The sequence below is a fragment of the Giraffa tippelskirchi genome, chromosome 13, assembly GCF_054371585.1.
Source record: "Giraffa tippelskirchi isolate mGirTip1 chromosome 13, T2T-mGirTip1v1.2.pri, whole genome shotgun sequence".
Lineage (NCBI taxonomy): Eukaryota > Metazoa > Chordata > Mammalia > Artiodactyla > Giraffidae > Giraffa > Giraffa tippelskirchi.
In genome coordinates, this window is record NC_137287.1 from 78,195,344 (window position 1) to 78,221,492 (window position 26,149).

The 26,149-nt window shown below is 43.1% G+C and overlaps 1 protein-coding gene across 35 annotated transcripts in view; it reads right to left on the reverse strand.

Annotated features, from left to right (window-relative positions):
- The window catches only part of SVIL (supervillin), a 259,115-nt gene that overhangs the window by 198,443 nt on the left and 34,523 nt on the right, over positions 1-26,149 (reverse strand). For all 35 annotated transcript variants that reach the window (XM_081553941.1, XM_081553947.1, XM_081553952.1 and 32 more), the window contains exon 2: positions 16,030-16,128. The gene's annotated coding sequence lies outside the window, so the exon portion shown is untranslated. The remainder of the gene's footprint in view (positions 1-16,029; positions 16,129-26,149) is intronic.

Here is a 26,149-nt window from a genome sequence, read left to right on the forward strand (position 1 = left end):
TTTTTTCAAATTCTTTAGTGTCTCCTACTACTTGCCTAAGAGCAACCACAAAATGTGCAAACAAACTCTGAAAAAAAACTCAGCTTGCTGTTTGATAGATATATGTGCTTGTAAATATAATAGAGTCAGACACAACTGAGCGCGCGTTCGCGCGCACACACACACATACACACACAGCATCCAAATATAGAGCTATGTGTCCGCCAAAATCAATCTGTTGAAATACTAACCTCCAATGTGATGGTATTTGGAGGTGGGGCCTTTGGGGTGATTAGATTATGAAGGTGGGACCCTCATGATGGGATCTGTGTCCTTACAGAAAAGACAGAGACCCTGCTTTCTCTCTCTGCTCCTCTCCATGTGAGAACACAGGAAGAAGGTGGCTGTCTGCAAACCAGGAAGGGAGCCCTCACCTGGAACTGAATCTGCCGGCTACTAGATCTTGGACTTCAACACCTCTAGAACTGTGAGAAATAAATGGTTTGTTGTTTAAGGCACTTAGTCTATGGAATTCTGTTACAATGGTCTTAAGTAAGACATATAGTAAGAGCCACCTTTATATTTCTGAATGAAACTAACACACACATACACATATGTATATATGGATATATATACACATGTATAAATATATACACATATATCACATACACATACGTACATGTTTGCAATTATAATGACAAAACATACAATATGCCAAGCTGCAAAACAGGATGCAACATTTCAAAGTGTACCTCAAAGGGTCTGACATTCTCCAAGTGTTCTTAAGCCTGAACACACCTGAAACCCCGACATGAGCACCTTTTCCAGGCAGCTGGAGGAGGAACCCTAGGTGTGCAGCTGCCACAGCAAAAACAGAGCTAAGACCCTTTCTGGGGTCACAGACTCTGTGGAAGGCACATGGGGTCTCCCCAGTACAGCAGTGGGTTCTAAGCAACCACCATGTCATGACCCCTCCTCAGTCTCCTGGATGCCACAGACCTTTGAGATTCACCCACTGGTGAGGGCAGATACTTTCCATCAGTCTTGGCTTTACATGTGCATGTTTTCATGAAAGTAAGATGACTATGCTAGGCCTTGCTCTTTTTTTCCTAAATGAACAATATAAAAACCTGCTGGCATGCAAATCATATTTGATAAGAAAAATAGACACTAGGGGCTGATGTTCACCATTGGGCATATGTGCCCATCAGCTCTCATGGCAGGTGAGGAGGCAATGGGCCCTGGTGGACCCCAGGCCACCCTCTCCTCCTCTCTCTCAGCTCCTGGGTGTCTGTTACAGATGTGGGTCTCAAGAGCTTCAAGTATGAGGAGCCCCTTTACAACAGCAATATTGCCTCTGATCTGCCCCACACCAGCAGTTGTGTTTAGTAAGTGATGGTGAATGGCTGTTATGAATTCAGCAGTGTGTCTCACAAGTCTTTATCTTCTAAGTCATGGCACTTAGTGGCATTCAGAGTAGTGTGCCTGTGAGTCATGATTCAGCCTGCAGACAATGCTCAGAACAACACACAGGCCACTGTAATACAGCGAACATTACAATGAAGTGAGCTACACGAGGTTTTGGTTTCCCAGTCCACGTAAAAGTTATATTTACATTACACTCTAGTCTATAAAGTGTGCAATAGCATTAGGTTGAAAAAAGTGTACATACTTTAACTAAAAAATACTTTCTTGCTAAAAAATGTTAACCATCATTTGAGCCTTCAGCTCGTCACAGGAGTAACATCTAAGACCACTGATCACCATAACGAATAGAATAATAACGAAACAGTCTGAAATATTGTGAGAATTACCAAATGTGACAGAGACAGGAAGTGAGCAAATGCTGTTGGAAAAAAGGCACCCATAGACTTACTTAACACAGTGTTGCCACAAACCTTTGGTTTGTAAAAAGCACAGTTTTTATCTATGAAATGCAATAAAGCGAGGTCTGCTGTGAATTCCTCCAGCCTTTGTGGTAATTCTGAAGGGCAGGAGAGAAGCAGAGCTGTGCTGAAGCGGGAGTTGAGGGGGTGGTGGTGTGGGCAGGCTGGCTGGGTCTGCTTGCCAGCTGTGTGCTCACCCACTGGCCCTCAGGACCACCTGCTGTAGCCTTGAAGTGCTGGCCGCAAACACAGAGGCAACTTACTGAACACCCGCTTCAAAGTACAGAGAGGTGGCCTGATAAAGCAACATCAGGAGAAAGTTTCTAAGTAGGGCTAGAAGAAACCATCATTGTAGTAGATGGCAGTAAAATAATTAGGAAGAGAGAGAGAAATGACTGAAAACCTTGTGCCCAAACTTCCAGCCCTGAGCTAGTGAGCAAACTGGTAGATTGGTGTTCCTTCACATGTAGGATGCAGGGACGTTCTGATGGAGGGAACAGCGACACTCAGAAGTCATACCTCTCCCCACCCCAAGCTTCCAAAAGTAGGAGAAATAAGCAAGTGAGACCAGAGACTTGAGGTCACTTAACATGACCCAAGTCAACATATTGAGGATAAATACACACCTCTGGGGATGATTGGCCACTGGACGTTACTCCAGGTAATGCCACAAACTCTCTTGCTCAGTGTTAATTGTTTTTTATTTCTTTTAATTTACATATTTGTGTTAGTTGCTGTTAGTTGTGTGTGCTCAGTTGCAGCCAACTCTTCGAGACTCCATGGACTATAGCCCACCAGGCTCCACTGTCCATGGAGTTTTCCAGGCAAGAATACTGAATTGGGTTGCCATCTCCTACTCCAGGGGATCTTCCCCACCTGAGAAGGGATCAAACCTGAGTCTCCTGCATTGGCAGGCAGATTCTTTACTACTGCACCACCTGGGAAGCCCACAGAGTTGTGTTAGAATATATATATATATGTATATATATGTATACATACACACACACACATATGTGTGTGTGTGTGTGTGCAGGTTTATTATAAATTTTCACTATATATATATATATGGGTGTGTATATATATTTTCTTTTTCAGATTCTTTTCTTTTGCAGGTTATTGCAAGATATTGAATATAATTCCCTGTGCTACACAGTAGGTCCTTGTTGTTTATCGCTTTTATATACAGTAGTGTGTGTCTGCTAATTCCAAACTCCTATTTTATCTTATTCCCAAATCCCCACTAACTGAATCATAATCTTTCTTTGAACAGGTATCTAGAAGCTGACATCCATGAAAAGTGTCACAAATGCATGTAAAATGCACATTTTCAGAGGAGTACCAGGGATAAAGTTAGTTAATAACAGTAACAGCAGTGACTAATGGTCCTGTACAGCTTAATATCTGCCAGGTGCTGTTCTAAGCACCATGTACAGATCAACCATTTATCATCACTCCTCACTGCTATTTTTATCCCCATTCTACAGATGAAGAAACTAGAGCGTTGAAAGGTTCCCAAGGTCACATAGGTGGTTAATAGCAGAGTCTGTCTCCAGATTTCTCTCTCTTAACCACTATGCCAAGCTTACAAGTAATTAAAAAAACAACGAAAAAGCTTTAAGAGATAGAAATCCTTCAGACAAGATTCTGCACTTTTCACGGCTGGTGTCTCCAAGCTTCATCTATATATCATATAAAAACCACAGATTTTGTCTGACTTCTCCCCTCATAGGAAGATGGATCTTCACCACTGTGACAGCTCAAATCCAGTTTTATATCCCATTGTTCACTCAGTCATGTCCAACTCTTTGCAACCCCATGGACTGCAGCAAGCCAGGCTTCCCTATCCGTCAACATCTCCTGGAATCTGCTCTAACTCATGTCCTTTGAGTTGGTGATGCCATCCAACCATCTCATCCTCTGCCATCCCCTTCTCCTCCCTCTTTCAATCTTTCCCAGCATCAGGGTCATTTCCAATGAGTCAGTTCTTTCATCAGGTGGCCAAAGTATTGAAGCTTCAGCATCAGTTCTTCCAATGAATATTCAGGGTTGATTTCCTTTAGAATTGACTGGTTTGATCTCTGTGCAGTCCAAGGGACTCTCAAGAGTCTTCTCCAACACCACAGTTTGAAAGTTATCAATTCTTCGGTGCTCTGCCTTCTTTACCTTCCATGCCTTGCAGGTAATGCCTTACTGCCAGGAGAGAAATAATAGGAATCTCTACTTCGGCCCTGGGGTAGGGCTCACTCACCTTGTACAGATGCCCCACGAGCCTGCTACACATGCACAAAAGTGCCCCAATTGCCATCACTGCCCCTGGAGATCAACCAAACAGATGTGTACTTAGAGCTGCTAGGTACAAGACACTGCACTGGTGCAGAGAAGGAAAAAAGGAACTCGGGCAACAGGGAAGGTTTGAAATACTTACTTAAAAAGTTATTAAAAATCCAAGTAGAAGAGACTGGAACACAGAACTGAAGGGAGAAGAGAAACTATATTCACACTGGAATACTTTGCAGTAATAAGGAACAAACTACCAATAACATATCGGTGCCTCTCAAACAGCGACAGACTGCATGATTCCATTTACAGGGCATTATAGAAAAGGCAAAACCATAAGGATAGAAAACATATCAGTGGTTTCCAGGGGTCAGGGCTGAGCAGTTACAGTGGAGCACATTCCAAGGAACATTTTGGAGGGATGGAAATTTATACTTTGATTATGGTGGTTACAAAACTTATCTGTATGCACTTATCAAAATGCACAGCCATATGCTTTTTAAAAAAGCGAATTTTACTGAATGTAAATTATGCATTGATACATCTGACTTTTTAGAAGCAGCACAAAGCAATTATGCCAACAAAATTATCTCATGGAATGGGGCTCTTAGGATCTTCTACAAGGTTCTACAGACCGTGTATCTAACTTCCTCTATTAACTCCCACCCCTGATTTCTTCTCATATAATATTTATAGGAAGATGATGAGTAGTTCACTGGTAGGAGAAAAAGCTCCATTAGTCTTACAAAATTTCTTAAAGTAACCTCTGAGTGCTTAGATAATTGTGGGAACTCTACCGTACTAAGAATAGACGTGCCTATTGGCTCTTTTTCCTTGTGCTATATACGTGCCTGCTAATCATGAACAAGGCAAGTAAGATTCCAGTGGCTCTGTCCGTGGACACGGATGGCCACTACAAAACCATTACATCACCAGGAAGTCCAGGTCCTCGTGTCCATATGGTACCTATGTTCACATGTTGAACTACACTGGAGGCTGACAAAGGTCACTGCTAAGATCTTTAGGCAAGAGCTAAATCTAAGATAAACGCTGGCTATTGGATTGAAAACTTTATTAAGGCAGGAAAATAAAAAACATCACTGGCATTTTGAACCACATAAACTGCTCTATGACTTGGTCTATATATGGAGACCAAAGACAATGTGAATGACTCTGGTTCTTTCCTTCATTCAACACCCAGCAGATACCTCTTGATTGCCTACATGTGTGAGGCACGAAAGATACACGTGCATCATTGTAAGTCCCTGTCTTTATGGAGTTTACTTTCTCTTGGGAGGGACAGATGAACTATAAATAAACAAATGAACATATAAACCAAGTGATCAATCAATAATAAGCTGAATGTCCACTAGTAAGAGAAGGAAGGAAGGAAGGAAAAGCCGGGTAAGAGGATGGGGGTTTTTCATTTAGATAAAGTGCTCGGGTCTCAGGTGGTTGCCTTTGAGCAGAAACCTGGAAGAATTGGCCAGAAAGCTGCTGGTATGTGGAGGAAGAGGTGGTTCAGGAGCGGGAAAGTGCGAAGTTTCAAGTTTTGAATGGGTGCACGGGACTAGCAAGGTGGCCGGTGTGGCCGGAGCAGAGCGAGGGACAGGGAGTTGCCTGGGAAGCCAGCAGGAATGCGGAACAGGGAAAGCTGAGCCTGGATCAGAGAGGCCTGTGCCACAGAAGGACTTGGGATTTGATTCGGAATTACGAGAAGCCACTGTAGGGTGTGCAGGAGGGCACGGATGACCTTGATTCAGTTTTAAAGAATCAGTCTAGTTGCTCCAAGGAAAATAGACTTCGGGGGTTAGGTAGATGGGGAAGAGGGAAAGAAGCAGCAGAGAACTTGATAGGAGGCCACCGCCACCAAGAAGGCAGAGACAGTCAGCTCTGGACAGGGTGGTGACACAGGCGGAGATGCGGAGATGAGAAGGGGCCGAGGGGGCACTGGGTGCAGGATGGCACCGCCCACTGAGCTGGAAGAGGTAGTTCCATATATAAGAGCTGCCGTTTGATTGGCTGGGAAATGTATATTATGCTGCTTTCAGGGAGTTCAAGAGGTGAGTTAAGATACAGAAATGTTAATTTAACCCAAATAACATTGTACCTTATGACTGCAAAAGCTTTACAATGGGAATAGCTGACTGGGGACCAGTTTAGGTATTAACTTTATCTTGCCATAGAATCCCCACCGACTAGGTAATTTACTCTATACAGCTAAGAAATGGATTTGTGTAAGAGACTATATATTCCATTAGTGAACTTTCCAGGGAACAGTGATTTCCAGGGAAGCTAATAAAAACTTCAAAGCTCTCTATAATGTAGCACCAAGGCTTTGAAGATCCCTCTTATTTAACCCTTGCTAAAAGAAAAGAATGTCAGCAAGATTGTGGAGTATGAATATTCCTTACCATGTTTACATTGCAAAAAGGTTTTGTCTGGGGACTTCCCTCGTGGTCCAGTGGTTAAGACTCTGCACACCCAATGCAGGGAACTGGTCAGGAAACTAGATCTCACATTCCACAAATAAGAGCCTGCACATGGCAATGAAGATCCAGTGCAACCAAATTAATTAACTTTAAAAATATTTATTTATTTACTTGTTTATTTTTGGCTGTTCTGGGGTCTCATTGCTGTGTGCGGGCTTTCTCTAGTTGTGAAGAGAAGCAGGGTCTACTCTCTGGTCGGGGTGCTCGGGCTTCTCATCACTGTGGCTTTTCTCTTGTTGCGGAGCTCAGATGCATGGGTTTCAGTAGTTGCTACGCATGGGCTGAGTAGTTGCGGCTCCAGGATTCCAGAGCATGGGCTCAGTATCTGTGGTGGACGGGCCTAGTTGCCCCCTGACATATGAGATCTTCCAGGACCAGGGATCAAACCGGTGTCTCTTGCATTGCAAGACGGATTCTTAACCACTGGATCACCAGGAAAGTCCAATTAATTAACTTTTTAAAAAAAGGCTTTGTCTGTTGGGAAAGAAAAGTCAACTTGTAAGACTTTTTAATTAGCTTACGCGTTAAAGCCTTCAACATAAAGGCTGTTTGTTGGCTATAATCCACAGTAAAACATTGATCTACTTTACAGATTACTTTCTTCAAGCTGTCCTAAGATTTCTTGAGTTTTATGAAGTTCCACTGAACTTAGAAAGAGGCCAGAAACAGTACACAAATGCACAGCAGTAATGTGTCTGATTCCTGTAAGAGTGACAAGCAGAAAAGTCACCGAAGCTCAGGACGCGGTGCACGTCCCCAGAATCACATCTGTCTCGTCCAAGACAAGATTTGTGCCCAGGATTCAAAGCACAAGGAAAAGCTTACATTGTTTTGGTTGGAACAATTCAGTCTGCTGACATCTACAGTGTCTTCCAGGAAGATATCAACTCCCATATTTTCCATCTTTTCCTCCCTCTTTCCTCCAAGTCAGTCTTAAGAGCAACCGTACAGAGCCGGATGGGGAACCAGATCAAAACACACTTGTGGGTGCCAAGCATGGGGACCTCTGGAGACAACATCTTTTTAATTGATTCCTGTTGGTGAAAAAATGTTTCAATCCAGTTGGAACCATCTACACTTGAAACCATCTTATAAACTTTGTGTGCTTTTGATTTTTGAAAATTTTACTCAAAAGAAATAAGCGCCCCAATGTAACCAAATCGTCCAAGCTCCCTCTCATCAGCCAAGAGAAAAATCTCTTTTCAGTCACGTTAGGGCTGGGACAGGTGACCTAAACAGCTTTCCAGTGTCACGTTTTTTTAAAGTCCTATAATGGTTTTCCAGGTGTTTTCCTACTACTCTGTATCTTAAGAGATACACTTGGATATACTCTTGGAAAGAAAAATTCACTGTTTTGCTCTAAAGGATTAAGAAACCAAATTAAGAAACTCAATCTCTGAATTTAGTGACTTTTCCCACACTATCAGCTATTAAAGACAGATTTTTTTTTCTGGCTTGTTGCTTTAAGATGTCAAGATGTATTCTGCTTGTCTAATCTGGATGTGAGGTTTCCTTTCACATCACCCCTCATTGTTACACTAACCAGATGTTTCTGCCTTTTTCCAGAAGACAGCGGTATTGAGACTTTACACTCTAGGCTTCTCCCAGGTCATCCGTTCAGATATTTACCTCATTTCTTCCCAGTGGTTCCAGACAAATCTTCTTTATTTCCATGATTTAAAAAATCTCAGAGCTAAAACACACACATGCCTACGCAGCGTCAAAACCTGTGCCAAGACTGAATTAGTGTGGTTTTCTCCTTGGACTCATCATATAATGACCTAAAGATGGATTATATCTGGATTCTCAGAGGTCTGTTAAATATTAACCATGATGATGTGAAATATCCAAAAACTGGGTCTGTCTGAACCTCCATTATTAATCCAGTCTGCCATTATTTCTTGGTGAGATTCTATAATTCATTTTGAAACTGTCACCGACCCACTTGTAAAGCTAATGAAACCTATCATCTCCCTCTCCAGAAATATTCTAAAATGAAACGGTAGCTATCATGGCTGTTCTAGAACAGGGATCAGTGAACTGCAACCCCTGGGCCAGATCTGGTCCACTGTCCATTGTAGTCAATAAAATTTTATTGGAACACAGATGTGCTCATTTGTTTCCATATTCTGTGTGGCTGTTTTCCTGCCTCAACAGTTGAGTTGAATAGTTGTGACAAGGGGCAGTATGGCCCCCATAGCCTGAAATATTTACTATCTAGCCCTTCACAGAAAACTCTGCCCATCTCTGCTTTAAAATCAGTGACTCAGAAGACAGTGATTATTATTTCCACTCTGTGTGATTTTGCAAAGTAAAATGATAAAATTACGTGTAAAAGTGCGGGGATTCAGTAGGCAATTAATACTTGTCCCTTCTAGCTGCCAGGCTCCTTCTGGTCCTCTAGTCTCTTCCTCTCTGCTGTATTCTTCTTGCAGAGTTGGAAGTTTACTACTCTTGACACTGGGAATTATTTCAGTATTGGCTATTTCATCTTCTCATTATCTACAGACTTCTTTTTCTTCCCATTGAGAAGGTGGCTTCCTCTGCAAAGTGCTATATTTTAGTTACCTTTGTTTTCCCATGGCCTGGCACATAGCAAAATCCTAGCCAAGATTTTTCTCAAAGAATAAGTGAGTCAAGAAATAGCAAATCTGCACTATAAATATTTGTAATTCTAAAAGCCCATGCAAATATCATTTATAATAGATAAGTATTATAGTATCAGGTTTCCCAAACTAAATTTTCACAAATAATGAGCACTATTTGGGGGGGGGGGGGTGTCATGGATTTAAGGTTACAGCTTGCTACATATTACAGTAGTTTTATTGATAAGTCAAAGGGCAAGTTAACACTCAAACCATGCATAGGTAGAAAGAAGTTCCTAGAACCCAAGAAAGCAAAAATGATTTCTGCTTACACCCAACAACATAAAAGAAATTAAATTCTCTAACCAAACCTCTTATCTTTGAGTGATAATGTAAAATATAATATTCTTGGTCTATAAAAAGAGTCTGAATTTAAGATTTCTAATAATAGTGACACACTTATGCATAAAATAATTTCTTTGAAAAAATGGTTGTTTTGTTTCTTCATGGACTTAAATGAAGTTTTATTCACTTAAAAAATGAATTTTAAAAATGAATTAGGCAGTGAAGGTATAATAGTGAGGAAATAAAGTTCTTGCCCTCACTTTACTGAAACAGATTAGCTTAGAGAGATCTTATAATTCATTTTGACAAAATTCTTCAAGTTATTTATCTTTCATAAATTTTCCATTATATTAAATTTCATAAATAACTAAGGGAGTCTCACATCTCCACAGTATAGGCAGGTTTCCATATTGGATTGTTTTCCATCACTGCTGTAACAAATTACTACATACTTGGTGGCTTAAAATAACTTTATTATCTTACAGCCCTAGAGGTTAGAAGTCTGAATTGGGTCTCACTGGCCTAAAAATTGAGGTGTCAGCATGTTTGCGTTCCCTCTGGCAGCTTCAGGGGCGAATCTATTTCCTGGCCTTTTCAGCTTCTAGAGGCACCTGCCTTCCTTGACCTGTGGCCCCTCCTCCAGAGACTTTATCCCATGGCATCACTCTTACACTGACTCTCCTGCATCTCCTTCACGTCAGAGGACCCTTGTGATTACGTAGGACCACCTGAACCATCAGGATAACCTCCCCATTTCAAGGCCAGATGAGACCTTCCTATTTGTCATGTAACCTAACATATCCACAGCTTCTATGAATTAGGATGTGAACCATGATTCTTTGGGGAATCATGATTCTTCCTACCACACATAACTTTGTAGCAATCAGTTCAATAAGTCCAGGTCACATCCATGACCCAGAGTAGAACCTGAAACACCGGGACCCCTAGAAACCAGCTCTCCAACTTACTAGAATGTTACTCCTATCCATGAAGTCCCTTGGTGCCTCCCAGAGGCACACCACCTTGTTCCCCAAACAGTCCCACCATGGTTGCCATTTCCTATTCATCAAACCATGTTCTATTCATGCCCTCAACTCTTCTAAGAATAAAACTAATTTTTCCTCCAGTTGGTCCCCCTCCAGGTGAAAGGAAAACCATACGTTTTCCTCCATCCTTCTATTCTCATGATGGATAAAACAGCCCTGCCCTAGTGTTACACAAGATTTGTTATAGTAAAGATTTATTCATCTCATCCTGTTGTTGTGTTACTCCCTGTGTTACAGAAACACACACATCATCAGTCAAAGTTCAAAGTATAAGGGTAGGCGTGTGTGTGTGTGTGTGTGTGTGTGTGATATAAACTCATTGAGAGCAAAGACTATTTAACTTGTTAAATACAGATACTTAGGAAATAGTACAGTCAGCTTACCTTTAGTCCTAAGGACTTACTAAGTCGTCTTGGGCCATGATAATAAAATAAGACATGTTTCTGAGACTATACACAGAGTCTCATAGAGATTTCCTCTTGTCTAAAGTAAGTGGAGAGAACAGCCAGGTGGGCTGGCTCTGGCAGGGCAGGGAGGGTGACCCTGGGCCCTGAGATGTCATCTTCAGGGGCCAGAGCAGCTGGTTATGGAACACTGAGCTGGATCCTGGTGAGGGAGATTAGAGCCAGCCCTTCTGTTTTTGACAACGGCCTTTGGCCACACATAGGGCTCCTGTGCAGCTGGCATCTGCTATGATGCAACACCCATGTGGCTGCATGGAGCGTATTTTCTAAGTCTCTTCTCCTACTGGCACTCAGTTATGATCCTTGGGTATTGGAAGCATCTCTTGAGAACTAGCCCTACTGACTTATACAAGGGTTCACCCCAGGTCATCAGAAGCCATCTGTCCACCAAACTGAAGATCACTCAACTTAGAACTTTTCAAATCAAAGGTTTCTAAAATACCTTGATCAACTGGGTATTGAAAACTGCTATTTAATCATTCTTAAAATCTCTAATGAAAAAATGGAAACTTAGGGAAGAGACTGAATCATTTTGCCTCCCTCAACTTAGAACTTTTCAAATCAAAGGTTTCTGAAATACCTTGATCAAGTGGGTATTGAAAACTGCTATTTAATCATTCTTAAAATCTCTAATGAAAAAAATGGAAACTTAGGGAAGAGACTGAATCATTTTGCCTCCCTCTGTGAGGGCTTCCCAGGTGCCACAGAGGTAAAGGATCTGCCTGCCAATGTAGGAGACACAAGAGACATGAGTTTGATGCCTGGATAGATTGGGAAGATCCCCTGGAGTAGGAAATGGCAACCCACTCCAGTATTCTTGCCTGGGAAATCCCATGGATAGAGGAGCCTGGTGGGCTACAGTCCATGGAGTCATTGAGTCAGACACGACTGAGCACGGGCACACACACCCTGAGTATCTGGACACCCACTGTTCTGGTTCACACATTCTCCCTGTCCACTCAGCTCAGCAGCTATCCCCAACCCATGAACACAGATGCCAAAAAGATGTCTTTCCCCCCCAAGTAACACTTCTAGGCACAAGACGTGAAAACTACAGGAATGTTTCCATTTCTCTTGTGAGCCTAGGTCCCTCTGTGAGGGCTTCCCAGGTGGTGCCATCACCCCTCACATGGGTTGACATGGGACCACCGGGTGGGGCTGGAGGCCTGCATCAGAGGAGCTGATTATACTAAGCTGAGACTACATGTCAGCCCTGGGGCCATAGCCAAAGGGTCAGGTTATCACAAGTGCCCTGTGCATCCTGGGAGAGTGATGGAGCTCAGTGCAAGATGGGCAAGGGGAGGGAGAGACAAGGTGGTCACGGCTTAGGCTCCTGATTCCCCCAGTGTGACTGGCATCACCTGCTGGGCTTGCTTTCCTGGGGCCGGAGGCGAGGGCAGCAGGGGCTCTGCAGGGCTGCAACCAGGTGGGCTTCCGGGAGGTGGAGGCGGGGCAGGGACTAGGATTTGATGAGGGAGGCTGGGAAGGGATGACCCTGGGGGAACAGAATAGGAGAGCATGGAGGAACTGGAGAGCAAGGCTCAGGGCGCACAAAGCAGAGGAGGATAAGTTGGCAGCAATTACATGACACCGAGTGAGAGCTTCATAAATACTTGGTGATGACGAGAGAGACTCCAGCCACCTCAGCACAGAGCCTGACAAGGAAAGGCTTGACAGTTTCTCAAGTGTCAGCCAGGGGTGGGGGTGTGTGTGTGTGAGGGAGAGAGGAGAAGGAGATGATGATGATGATGATGAACAAGAAGAAAGAGAAGTGGGCAGGGGAGGAGGACAGGAGCAGAAATCCACAGTTTTATGACATTAATATCTCATGATCTTCTCAAAGTTACTCATCAGCTGACCAGAAGGCAACTCTTACTATACCTTATAGCGTAAGTCTTGTACCTACAATGTCCTTTCCAGATAAACTCTCTTAGCACAGAGGTTCTGAGAAAGTCGGCTTCCTGCTCTCCTCCTTGTGATCGTGGGGTTTGGGGGGGTTGGGGAGGAAAAGCCGTAACCAACCAGAACTGACCCTCAGGGCAGCCCCTCAAAGATGTCATTAGATCATCTGAATTAGATTTGACTTTCCATCAGCCTGACTCCTTATTTGCTGCAAATCACATCCCACGCCTTGCAATGCAGGCTCTGTCTGTCCTCCTTTAAGTATTTAAACAGAGGCAGGGCTTGGTGTGGGCCACCTTAACCCTCCTGTCAGGGACAGATACTCTGCCACCACGTGACTTAACCACAGGCTTCCTCTTAGACCCAAGCAGAGGGGAAGTCGGGAAGTCTCAGTTGTGACAACCAGCACACGCCCTTCCTGCCCCCACATCTCCGATCGGCCATGGCCCATCCATCAGAGATGCTTCCTGGGAGGGGTTGGTCCAACCACGGACACCAGAGCTGCCCCATGGCGGCTGCTTCCCTTCCCTGTCACACCTGTAAGCACCCAGGAAATGCCTTCAATAGCTGACAGCTTAACCTAAGGTCACCAAGGTGGTGACAACACAGCACATCCCCTCCCCAGGCCGTCCAAGGGGACCAGGCATGGGTGATCACACCCCACAGACCAGTGGTCAGTGAGGAGACCAGCTGCTGTGTCCAGCAAGAAGTTCACGGATGAAGGGACGGGTCCTGAGCCTAAGGAATCTGGGTCAGAAAGATGCATTCGCCAGCTTATTTACCCCAGTAATCGTTTATCACGCACCTTCCACATGCCAGACACTGTTCCAGGCGCCTGACATCAAGTAGCAAACAAAACAGAAAGAAATCCTTTGCCTCCTGGAGTTAACAGTCTAGTAGTAAGTGAGGAAATGCCTCTTGCCACATAATTAATGTGAAAGGAACCAGAGCAATGGCATGAGACAAGGACCCAGCGATGCTTGTGCAGAAAGGAGGAGGAGAAAACACTTCTTGCTGGAATAAGGGAGGCTGGAGGAGGAAACAGGAGCATGACTTCGTTAAAACACAAACAAATATGCCTTCAGAGGCTCAAATATATATAGAAGTTTTCAGGAAAGATGACCCTACTGTGCTTTCTCTCATGTATTAAGGACTACTCCCCCATCATCTCTAAGGACAGGTCAAGGGGGCTACGGGAGTGGGAGGCAGACGCTAGAGGTTCAAGGGTGGCAGAGCAGGTGGGGTTCAAAAGTCATGTTCAGACCCTCATAACAGTCAGATGTATAATCAACTCATATAGTCTCCTTCACAGCCCACCAAAACCTACATACCCACTTCAGACAGTTTACTATCAGCTTTCATCACTGTCCCCCTCTGTTGATCCCAGTGGTCAATTACCCTGATTCAGGGTGTGCTTTGTCTGTGCCCACCTGCTGTCGAGGGCCCTCTGGGATCCCACCCTGCACCCACTGAAGGGCTTCATCACACGGAAAAATGCCCACAGAGTCACTCTCTCCCTGAACAGCTTTTCCGGAAATGTACTCGAGAATCAGAGAGTCACCTTTCAGTAGATGTGCAATAATCTAGTTGAATGCTGCTGCTAAGTCGCTTCAGTCGTGTCCAGACTCTGTGCGACCCCATAGACGGCAGCCCACCAGGCTCCGCCATCCCCGGGATTCTCCAGGCAAGAACACTGGAGTGGGTTGCCATTTTCTTCTCCAGTGCATGAACAGGAAAAGTGAAAGTGAAGTCGCTCAGTCGTGTCCGACTCTTAGCGACCCCATGGACTACAGCCTACCAGGCTCCTCCGTCCATGGGATTTTCCAGGTAAGAGTACTGGAGTGGGGTGCCATTTCCTTCTCTGAATCTAGTTGAATATCTTGGCTTACTTTTTTAAATGTGTGAATTAAATACACTGTGTGTATTTACACACAACTTTGCTTCCTTTGGGCTATCAACTGAGAAACTGCATAATTCCTTTTGGCTGGAACCGAGAAAACTTTGTTCCAAATTCAGCCAGGCTCCTCTTCTGGAGAATCCTTGTCCAACAGGTGTGCAGTTTCTATAGAAATGCCTTCATCAATAGAGATGCTCCTCCAGGAGCATGTTCATTAGACAGTCAGAGGTTGCAAAAATTCTCCTAATATTTTTTTTTATATCCTCAGCCTATGGGCCCTGAGATCAATTTGGCTTTTTAAAAAACAAAAAGTAGATCGATATGAATTTAAAAGTGATTTCCTTTTAGCTATGAATCCAGTCATTAAGCAGAGCAATTTGAAGGAGAGGAGGAAAATCAATGGATACACTGAGAAGTGGAAAAGAGGAACTGTGACTGTATGTAACGACAAAATATTGCCAAGAGATTTTGGAAAGACAGCCTTTTGAGGAAACAGTAAGTTTGGTGATCCTAATGGCAGTCCTGAGGACTAATAACGGTCCTCAGTTTTGGCTGTGAGTTCTGGGAAATGGGAAGAAGGGCACCCCGCGAGGACTATCCCTGACCTGGAGAGGGTGACCAGCTTTAGGATGAGGAGGCTGGGAGAGGGTGCTGCTCCTGGGATCCAGCCAAAGAGATCTGGGCATGTCCAGGTAGGGCTAGCAGCTGTCATGGGGCTTAAGTGAGTTAGATCTGGGGAAAGACCTAAGGCAGCCGCTGGTGATTAAGTTCCATCAAATTTATGTGTGATTAAAGTAAGTCCCTACACTTTAGCTGTCTTTCTCTAACTTAGATATTGGAAATTCTCACATCTCTCTGTAAGTCAGGGGATATTATACAGACCAAGCCTGGAAAACAGTCCCAGGGATGCAGTCTAAGAAAAAAATAAATGACTCAGCTGACTCTCACCTTAACCCTCAGGTACATCTACCTGGAAAGCTTATTTTAAAAGAATATGCTAAGTTTTGTTTCTCTTTTAAAATCCCACAAGGAAATCAGAAGTGTATGTGTTATTTTTTGTGAGAGCAAATATCCAAAACTCTTGGTTATTTGTCTGCTGCTTTTTCAGCTGGTCTCAACAGTATTGTAAACACATTGTGAAATCATCAATACTTACCTTTTATTTTGTAACTCGAAACTCAAAAAGAATTCATCACCCCTTCCTAGTCTTCTCCTTTAGTTTTAGAAAATGACCAGTCTCCAATGTAGCTAGAATCTGGAAAAAAAAATTTTTTTTTGTTAAATTATAGGATATGACTTATAAAGCTGAGGAATACATAAATGAGATGAAATAAATTCTCTGAGAATAGTGGACTTCAACATACTTTATCACTACCCCTCATTTCCATAAGGCCTCCAACAAGCGGAAGTGAAACTGACAAAAAATTTCTGTAACAGTTTTTTTTTCTACTTGGTTATGCCGATCACAGCTAAAATTGCCTTGCTTAACCTGGCTTAACTTGACACATGTACCATCAGCTACTGTAAACAACCAAGTTACCCCCCATTTCTGCAACACAGAGTTCCCTCTCTTTCTCAATAACCACCTCGCTATTGTAGCAAGTTATGTCAAAAAGCATCGCAAGCCATTCACCCACATATGCAGGAGACCCAGAGCAACCAGAGACCAAAGCAGACATGGCCAGAGGGGACGGAAGAGTGTCAATTATGCTTCCTTCATCTTGTAGGAGGCAGCAAATGAAATTTTAACGGATGAACAAACTCTTATCCCCCCAGGATGCTTTGACAATCTCCCAGATCTTGAATTAAAAAGTGCTGCTGTTTTTAACCATGCAGGATTCGCTCATTTGGCCTGTGGCTGCCTCACTCCCCTGAGCACTTCTGCTCCTAGAGGCTGGTGACGTCTGGTGGCTTTGTTCTCTGCACCAAGCTCAGGGCAACTTCAGAAGCCAAAGGTCACCAAGCCCTCCGGGGTGACTGAATATGAGGTGCAGTGCTCCAAAAATGCATCCAGAATCCCTGTTCTGTGTCCTTCCCAACTTCCTTTATTTATGCCAGACTCCCGGGATCTTGATTTGCCCTGCTGGCAGCAGCAAAAGGAATATCCTTCCAGCTTTCCTAGACACTCCCCCTGCTTCTCTTAGCCAGACCTTTGCCTTAGTACGTTTCTTCCTGTTTACAGCAGGGGCTAAAGGCATTTAAGTACTGCGGTGTACACAGACCATCCTAGGGGGGTGGGAAGCTCTTTTTACAAAACTGTCTACCTACAGAGATTCCTATGGTAGCATGACCCCAAAACTCCCTCCCAAAATTCTGAAGTATAGAGATGCTCTAGTGCCAGGATATACTGGGCAGGGTATATTGGAGTATAGTGTATCATAACACATGTACTTTGGTAAAGAAACTGCCTGCAATGCAGGAGTAAGATTGGTAAGATCCCCTGGAGGAGGGTATGGCAACCCATTTCACTATTCTTGCCTGGAGAATCCCATGGACAGAGGAGCCTGGCAGGCTAACAGTCCATGGGGTCGCAAGAGTCACACACGACTTAGCGACTAAACCATCACCACAAACACATGTACTTGGGGAGTTTGGGAGAGAATGGATACATATATATGGATGGCTGAGTCACTCTGCTGTGCACCTGAAACTATCACAACATTGTTAATTGGCTATATTCCAATATAAAATAAAAAGTTAAAAATAAAAATTTTTAGAAAATGTACCTATGGATTATTATTATTGTTATTAATGGCAGTCATTAGAACAGATTAACGTGAAAAAGAGAAACACGTTAAGATTACAATATACAGGAATTTCCTGATGGTCAGGACTCTATGATCTCACCACTGAGGGCCAGGGTTCAATCCCTGGTCAGGGAACAAAGATCCCATAAGGCACTTGGTGAGGTCAAAAAGTAAGTAAAGAGAAAGAAAGAAAAAAAGATTACAATATATAGGCAAATGCATAAGGATAACACGATTGAAAAGAGCAGATTTAAAATTGTTTCAAAGTGCTGATTACAATTTTACCAAATAAATGATCACATATATCCATAGCTATGGAAATTATTATCTACAGATATATATTTTTACATCTTATATATAGATACTTAGTGGTGCTAGTGGTAAAGAATCTGCATGCCAATGCAGGAGACTTAAGAGACATAGGTTCGATCCCTAGGTCGGGAAGATGTCCTAGAAGAGGAACCCACTCCAATATTCTTGCCTGGAGAATCCCATGGACAGAGGAGCCTGGCAGGGTTGCAAAGAGTTGGACACAACTGAAGTGACTTAGTAAGCAAGCTATATGCTACAATTAAACTAAAAGAAGGAGTTGATTGATGATTATTAAGTTCTAGGATTCTATGAAAACTCAGTGTTGAAGCTCTCACCAGCCTTCAAATATCCAACACTTCAGAATTACAGTCTTGTCACCAGAAGGGGCTTGAGCTCAACCTTTCCATTTAGTAGATTAGAAAATTAGCCCAAAAGAAATTAAATGACTTCTCCATGGTCATAAACCTACTTCCTGGCAGGACTGAGACCAGCACTGGGGTGTTCCACTCATGAATCTGCCTTCTCATCTCCAGAGCACACTGGAATAGACTCAGGCAAGTAAGCTGGGGGGTCCCGGTTACCTGAATGCTCACTGTCCAGATCCTCACATGGTGAGGAGCTTTTTTAGGGAAACATGCCTTCAAAACTCTACAATATTTCCTAACAACCAACCATCAAGTGACTTGAATTCCCACTCAAAATCCCATTCCCGCTCATCACCAGCATCTTTCCTAATTGCAAGTCCTCCAAATACAGAATTTCACGAGGTTAATTAAAACACTAGAGAACTTCAGCAGTCACAGGTAAAACAGTGGCAAGTGGGGACTGAGCAGGCAGATGAGCCACAATCATTTAAGAGAAACATTTTAAATGGGTGGCAAGGTAGGGATTTCAATGCAGGAGGAGTTTGATAGTTAAGAATCTCAAAGGCCCAGAGGAAAATGGCTAGGATCTCAAGTATTTCTGTAAAACTGACCATCTTAAAGATGTGATGTCAACGTCAAATGGGATTTATAAAGTACCATGATACACAATCACAAGTTTGTCTCAAAATGTATCCCTCTCCAAACAAGTAATACTTGATTTTTGCATTGCTCATTCTAAGAGTTAGCCAAGGTCAAAATGATCATCTACATTTTGTGAAGTCTAAACTAAAAATACTATTTTCGTGATATTCAGAGTTTTTGGCCAGATAACGCCCCAAAGCTTTTAAAAACTGCATTAAGACATTCTGGTCCCTGTTTAAGTTGATTTAATTAAAATGGCCTTTTCCTGGTTCTAATTATCCTCAGATAACAAGGGCCTGCTGTAGAATCTTCAGAAATAATTTTTTAAAGTATAAATCAGTAACATGGAGGGTTTTATGTCATTTCAAGCCAAGCATACATTTTAGAAGCAGGCACTTTAGACCTGAGATATTAGGGGACAGTGCATTTTTAGTTGGTCCCTCTGTCAGAAAAAAATTATGCATTTTATACAAAATAAAAAGATTACAAAATTACAAGTAACTATTTGTCTCAATTCTTTTAAAAAGTGTGAAAGTATAATAATGTGTTTACCATCCTGAATGACATAATTAAATTTTACAACCTATTTTATGTGAACATAACCATGAAAAACTTTCATAAGGTTCTTATCATGGCTAATTTGCATACTGTGATTAGTTCTATCATCTGCAATTATTTGTAGCTCTGTATACTTCTGAACTTCACCTGAGAACAATCAAGTTGCCTAAGTTGTCCTAGGTTCAAAATGTTTATTACATGAAAATGGTTGGTATTCAGGGCTGCTTAACGTTCACTTTGATAATGAAAGGGCCTCTGGTATCATGAAAATACAAGGCTTCATTTTAAAAGCATAAATTATTCAGTGGAACATTTTCTTCTAGGAGAGTAAGAAAAGTAAGAGAACAGTTGTTTTTTCTTTTTCCATTAAATAAAATTGTAATGTTCTATGGTAGAAAGATATTTATTTTCCAAATCTGTAGCAATACTAATCACCTAAATAATTGATGACAAACAGAATTTAAAGTATGTGGGATACTAAACAGATTTGAAAGATTCACTTCTTCGAAACTTTCTAGCTTCTGTGACGAAAATAATAAACAATTTGTGATTCAGTTTGTTTACCAATCCTCTCTCAAAGGTCAGGACCAAAATTATTGACTCAGCTTTGCTGTCAAATTTCCTTATTTCCCAAATGAGTATAAATGTATGACTCAGGATTAAGATGTGACTAACGTTTCCTTCCAGGAGGAACAGCAAAGCCACCAGCTCCCATGGCCACCAGAGGCTGAAGAACAAAGGTGGGGAATACCATGTAGATGCCTGAGTGATTTCACCACTGTGGTCTAAGAACAATAAGAAGAAAATGCTCAAAATCACCCTCCCAAATATTTGAGCCTCAGGCTAAGTGAACCAGACAAGCCCTCTGCTCTGGTCTTCTTCCTGGAGGGGAATCAGAGACCAAGTGGAAATTCAAGGACCAGGGGAATCCCTGCTCCAGTGACTCAGGTAAGTTCCTGCCCACCTCAGGGGAGAGGTTCCGTTGTTCTCTCTAAAAAGGAAGTGTCTGTGCGGGCAAGATTGATCAAACCACAGGAAACAAGAAATCATTGGCTGGGCTTCTTATTTTTGGCCAGTTGATTTAGAAGCAGGTGTCTGTCAATGTTAAAACTGCCTTCAAAAGGAAATGTACCACTAGACTTCCTATCCGCACAAAGAGATGACGTCATGAAACGGATAATAAACATGGCTATCCCTCCCCCATTGGATCGGCATCTCTGGCCATGAGGGAGGGAGCATCCCCTGGCTGTCCAAGCAGGGAGCCCAGGTGGGCTCAGGAATCCCACAGATGGCTTTAAAATGCTTTCTAACTGGGTCAGGTTTCCTCACCTCACCAAACCTCTTTATTCATCTGTAAAACAGATACAGGAACAAAATCATAAGTGTCTTACTAACTTTAAGTGTCCAGTGTGTAGCATGGTGCTTTGAACACAAAATAGTGTTCAGAAGAGTTTTGTTTACAGGAGACAAGGTGGGGAGGTTCAGTGCCCATTTGGCTGTACCGTTTAAGCCAACAGGAGCCAGCCTAGCTGGAAAAAGCACCGTCATCAAATGACACTGTAAAACCATGGATTTGAATGCACTCAAGACAGATCTGAACAACTGGTCAATGGGCTGGATTCTGTCTGGGAGCTGAACACAAGAACGGATTTTAATAATTGAACAACTGCTATGGCTTTAATGATAGCTTTGGACGGGGCTAAGGCTGAACTGACAAAGAGGGTTTTTTCAGCCAGATTTGCTCAGTGTTTGAGCAAGTGGTGTTGGTAGGGCTGGAAACATTGAGTGGGAAGCCAGATGGGGCCAGCTCTCCAGGCAGAAGGAAGAAAGGTGGTTCGAGTCCAGGCCTCGGTGTACCTGGGGTCAAGGGCACCTGCTATACTGCTTCCTCTGGGTACACGGGCTGGTGAAAATGCTAGAGAAGAAACCAAACCAACTGAGTGGTTTGGGCTCAAAACCCTCCCTTTGGACAAATAAGGAACTGAAGAGTGATTTTCAAAGTTTACAGTGTGATGAAGTCTGACTGACCAAGCAAAGATGATGAGAGATTTCCAAACTCAGGGCAGAATGGATTTTTTTTTCCTTTTTGAAGGAAAAAAGGACACAAGAAAGAGTAAAAACGTAGATTAAGGAAATTAATTGACCTAAAACAAAGAGAGATTCACAGAGAACAAACTTACAGTTGCCATGGGTAAGGATGAGGGGAAGGGATAGTAACAGTTTGGGATGGAAAGGTGCACACTGCTATATTTAAAATGGATAACCAACAAAGACCTACTGTATAGAACTCTGCTCAATATTATGGGGCAGCCTGGATGGGAGGGGAGTTTGGGGTTGAATCGATACATGTATATGGAAGGTTGAACCCCCCCCCACTGTTCACCTGAAACTATCACAGTATTGCTAATTGGCTATACCCCCACAGAAAATAAAAAGTTTAAATAAAAAAATGAAAAAGAGAGACTCAAAATGTCAGCTTCTTTAGCAGATGCTTGACCAAGACTAAGACTGTTCACTGTGTAAAACAAAACTGCTGAAATCAAAAGGAAACTTGAGAGGTGGATGAAGATGGTCCTTGAGGAAACGCTGAGGCTCTAACTTCATTTATGTGGGATGGCGACTTCCACAGTAAAACAAAGATCACCACTGGCTTTTTTTTTTTTTTTTGCTGAGAAAGCCCTTGGATGAGTATTTTGCCCAAACTCTCTAACCTACCAGGTGACCCCGGGGGCACCCTCTCACCAAGAAGACACACCTACAAAAATCCTTCTACCAACAGGAGCCTGGAAATGTCACAGGAAGAGTTCTGGGAACCCCGTTCCATGAATCCTTTCCCATATCTTATAAAGCAGTGAAGAAAGGCATACTATTTCATTATCTATGGAAGACAGCATTTGGCTGTTTCCCTCTCCTGCTCTCACCCCCAGTCATGAGCTTATCCTTGGCCATCCAGGTACTCACATAAAAGCCAGTTGGAGAAGTATTGCAATTGAGCCCATAACCTCAAGGTTCTAACAAATAGCAGGTACCACTGGGATTGCCATCTTCCTCTTCTCCATCCTCCATCCCTTGAACACCAGGTGCCACTAACAACTGCAGGCCCTACTAGCACAAGTGTGGGTTTGTCTTCCATGGGCCCTCAGCTTCATTTGGGAATTCCTCCTCTCCCCCACTGTCACTGCCTCCACCCCTCATTGCAAGGATGGGCCCTGCGATGGCAGTTCACCCCTCTGGGCACAGCCATGGGCACGTGATCCAGGCCAAAGAGATTCCTTTCATAAGACTTGCTTGAGCAGCACTAGAAGAAAGAGGGTCTTTCTTCTTTTTGGGTCAAAGCTGTAAGAACTGCCAGTGGCTATCTTTCAGGCCCATCCCCCAGAGGACACTTGAGCCCTGTCTGAAGCCAGCTTCACTCCTGGATTTCTCTAGTTTATAAGTCAACAAATTTCATGTTTTGCTTAAGCTAGTTTGAATTGGGGGATGGGAAGATGTGCAACCCCCAACTTTCCTCAAGACATGTAAAACTGTAGCTTTTTATACGACGAATCTTATAACTAATAATATACCTGGGCTTCCCAGGTGGCCTTAGTTGTAAAGAACCCGCCTGCCAATGCAGGAGACATAAGAGACACAAGTTCGATCCCTGGGTCAGGAAGATCCCCTGGAGGAGGGCATGGCAACCCACTCCAGTATTCTTATCTGGAGAACCCCATGGACAAAGGAGCCTGGCGGGACACTCCACAGGGTCACAAAGAGTCAGATGCGACTGAAGCGACTTACCAGTTCAGTCGCTCAGTCGTGTACAACTATTGCATCCATAGGCTGCAACACGCCAGGCTTCCCTGTCTATCACCAACTCTCGGAGCTTGCTCAAACTCTTGTCCATCAAGTTGGTGATGCCATCCAACCATCTCATCCTCTGTCTTCCCTTTCTCTTCCTGCCTTCAATCTTTCCCAGCATCAGGGTCTTTTCTAATGAGTCAGTTCTTCGTATCAGGTGGCCAAAGGATTGGAGTTTCAGCTTCAGCATCAATCCTTCCAATTAATATTCAGGGTTGATTTCCTTTAGGATTGACTGGATGGATCTCCTTGCAAGGGACTCTCAAGCCTTCTCCAAGACCACAGTTCAAAAGCATCAGTTCTTCGGCGCTCAGCTTTCTTCACCATCCAACACTCACATCCATACATGACTACTGGAAAAATCATAGCTTTGACCAGATGGATCTTTGTTAGCAACATAATGTCTCTGCTTTTTAATATTCTGTCTAGGTTGGTCATAGCTTTTCCTTCAAGGAGCAAGTGTCTGTTAATTTCATGGCTGTAGTCACCATCTGCAGTCATTTTGGAGCCCCCCCAAATAAAGTCTCTCACTGTTTACATTGTTTCCCCATCTATTTGCCATGTAGTGATGGGACCGGATGCCATGATCTTAGTTTTCTGAATTGAGTTTTAAGCCGACTTTTTCACTCTCCTCTTTCACTTTCATCAAGAGGCTCTTTAGTTCTTTTTTAGTTCTTTAGACTTAGCATGCATGCAATAATATACTCAGTTGTCATCTCCCACCCAAAAAGATTCTCCATTCCAACAGAAAATAACTGCTCACAAATACATTCAAACAGTCACTTATGTTTGGCAGAAAACTGTTCTAACTGGATGCTGAAACCTTTTAATTAAATAAGCCTTATAATTATAAGACTCCGAGTTATCTTTTAACATACTGTGACATTCCAATAAATTTGAAGGAGCGTGTGAAATATTTTTAAAAGAATTCTGTCAGGATGTGATGGCATCTTTAAATATAATATTTAAATATAGTGTTTCCTAGGGAACTGCCCCAGGTTAAAGCCTCATAGAAACATCCATAAAGCATAGTTCAGGGGCTACTTTTGGAATAAATGTTCCATTGAGAGAGGTTCAAAAGGGAGGGGATATATGTATACCAATGGTTGATTCATGCTGAGGTTTGACAGAAAACAACAAAATTCTGTAAAGCAATTATCCTTCAATTAAAAAATAAATAAATTTTTTTAAAAATAGGATAAACTCCTGTCCACAGCCATCCCACCCTGAACTTGCCTGTGCCCGATCTTGTCTGATCTCAGAAGCTAAGCAGCGTCAGGCCTGATTAGTACTTGGATGAGAGGATAAACTTCTGAAAGAAAAAAAAAACTCCATACCCAATAGCACAAGCAGACATGTTCTGCCTTCCTGCAGCACTCAGATGTCTAGGGGAATCAGAGCCAACACTCTCCTGTGGAGACCAAGGCAGAGACACTGACCTCCCCATTTGATTCTGCAGGAGGTGAACTCCTAGATGGGACAGTCCATGGAGCAGATGCCCACTGCAGACTCGAGCTTCTTCACTTCCCTCATCGCTCACTCCCTGGACCCTGAGGGAAGCTGCAGCCAGAATCAGGACATTAGCTCAGACCACAAGTTGATGAGGTTCATCAGATGGGGTAGGAATAATCAATGAAGTTATTCCACTTCATAAATAAGGCCACCCTACCGGGCATCAGTCCAAGATAAATTATGGTTACTCGAAAAGAAATCCCTAAACTGACACAGCTCACAGACCTTTGTGATCTCTCATGACTTTCAAACATGCTGTCTGTGGACAATCTGATCATCAGACCCGTCCCCCTGCTCTGGATGGCTCCTGTTCCTGGTGCAAACCTTCAACTCACAGCCTGCTGCTGACACCTTATTTTTGCATGTCTGCCCTTCTGGAAGAGCCCAAACTCTCGAGAAGCAGAGATGGAGTCGTCCTGATCTTGCTTCCTGACACACATTCTAAGGAATTTGACAGGCTGCCTAACAAATAAATATTCATTAAATGGATAAACCCTATTTCCTTTTACTTAGCTGTTTAAAAAAAAAAAAAAAGGCAAAAGCAAAAAACTCCAAACTTGGATCTTAGGATCTCAATCAAGATAACTCCCACAATATGAAGGGGCCCAATATAGGCTTAGGGGTAATGTGAAATCATCTAGAAGTTTATTTTTAATACAGGAAAGAGCACAGTTTTTTGCCAAAAAAAAAAAAAAAAAGAGAACAAAGAAAAAAATTCTAACTTTAAAATAGACCCAGGATTCTTCCCCAACTTGCATGACTTTTCATCAGTCTTTTTAAATTTCTCTGGGTTCTGTCTTTAAGTTCCTAACACTGGATTTGAAAGTAACTCGGGTCAGTTCAGGGTCAAATACCAGAGACTGAGCACGTCCCCTGCACAGGCTGGCTCTGCCGATAGCGAACTGTCAGCCCTCAGCCATCAACGCCACCTGTTGTCAGAAACCACCCCCCTCTTGAAAATCGCATCTTCCACTCCAAATGCATTCCTGTTCTCCACTCATGTGCCCTCCATTCATGACAAGTGGAGCAGGGAAAGGGCAGGAGGAGAGAACACAGGCCCCTCTGTCAGCCAGTCATCCAAATGCTCCAGCACCCAATGGGGCTCTGAGCTCAGAACAAAGACCCCAGCATGGGGCCAGTGGGGTGGCACATGGCCCTGGGCAGGCGACCTCTACTAGGAGAAGGGTCCAGATCTGGCTGCCTCAGAGGGGTAGAGGGAAGCATTGGTAGGCAATCCCTGGATCCGTCTGCAAATAACAGAGCCCTGCAACATGAGATGCTTCCCATCCCACCTAGGATG